The sequence below is a fragment of the Notolabrus celidotus genome, chromosome 13 (assembly GCF_009762535.1).
Source record: "Notolabrus celidotus isolate fNotCel1 chromosome 13, fNotCel1.pri, whole genome shotgun sequence".
Taxonomy (NCBI): Eukaryota; Metazoa; Chordata; class Actinopteri; order Labriformes; family Labridae; genus Notolabrus; species Notolabrus celidotus.
In genome coordinates, this window is record NC_048284.1 from 26,895,975 (window position 1) to 26,897,186 (window position 1,212).

The 1,212-nt window shown below is 42.9% G+C and overlaps 1 long non-coding RNA gene across 1 annotated transcript; it reads left to right on the forward strand.

Annotated features, from left to right (window-relative positions):
- The first annotated feature begins 549 nt into the window (after positions 1 to 549).
- On the forward strand, positions 550 to 916 carry LOC117824470. The gene is made up of 3 exons (XR_004633596.1): positions 550 to 624; positions 703 to 767; positions 847 to 916. It is a non-coding gene; the product is annotated as an uncharacterized LOC117824470 (long non-coding RNA).
- The last annotated feature ends 296 nt before the right edge of the window (positions 917 to 1,212 follow it).

The window sequence follows — 1,212 nt, forward strand, 5'->3', positions numbered from 1 at the left end:
AGTCTTCTCAATCACCCCTGCTGTCCACAAGGTTAATTTACTCAAAAGTATTACAGTTTTATTAATAGCATGAACATGATCTAATGAGTAATCCAGAAACTCTGATATGACCCACCTGCTGAGATCTGGTTTGCTTTTGATCTTTTCATGAAATGTTTTTTTTAGAACGCTTCTATTTCAGGGAAACATTTTGTTCTGTTTTTTGAGAGTGTATTTTGTAATTCTGCATTTTATTAATTTAACTTGTACTCTACCTTAAGCCTTTTGTAAAGCACTTTGTACTTTTGTTAAGAGATAAATAAAGGTTATGATCATTGTGTTACCATGGGTGTCTGAAATGGTATTTTCATACTGCAAAAAAAATTATATTGGTCCTTTTTCGTTTTTGAATTTTTCTTTCAGCTGCTGGTCTAAAATTATTTCCATAATGTGGCAAGATAGGGAGTTGCACTCCCTACCTTTAAGGGTCAGTGTGGCCCGTAGTTACTGGGCGCACGCCTATAAAATCACCTGGTCGGCCTCTTCTTCTCCCTCTTCCTCTTCCTCCCTCACAGAGCCGGCAGACGTGAGATACGTCCGGTGTTGTGCCTGTTCGGCGCGGAGAGTGGTGTCGGGTTTCCGAAGGTAGGCGTGCTCCATTGTCTGCTTGATTCATTCATTCACCTGTGCGGGTTGTTTACTCCGGTTTTCGCTCCGTTACAGCAGTGTGGTTTGACGGGAGCTGAGCTGTTCTGCGGAGTCTGGGTGCGCAGTGTGTTTTCCTGCGGGTAAGGCGTGTTTGTCTGTCATTTATAACATTTAGCTGTTGATGGTCTGGTGAGGAAATTAACAGCTTTTCTCTCCCAGCCATCACTCGCCGAGCCTGGGCTGCGTACTTCCTCCTGCTGGCGCCAACATACAGTTGCCCTGCTCTCCGGTAGGAATTATTTTATTTGTAGTTTAGGTTAAGTTGTTATTGTTTATATTTAGACACTGATTGATTTATTTGTTTATTTTTCCAATTTCTCGGACAACGTCTGCCGTTGTATGAGCTGCTGCTGTCTTGGCTGCTGGCTTTTTCTTGGAGTGTAACACTGAAATAAGTGTTTGATTGAAGAACACCACGGGCGCTTTCACAGGACTGTGTGAGGCGAAATAACTGCCCGGTGGCTTTGCTCGGGCCGTGAGGGCTGCCATTATTGCTTGATTTTAATTGTGTGTTTTCTCATTTTG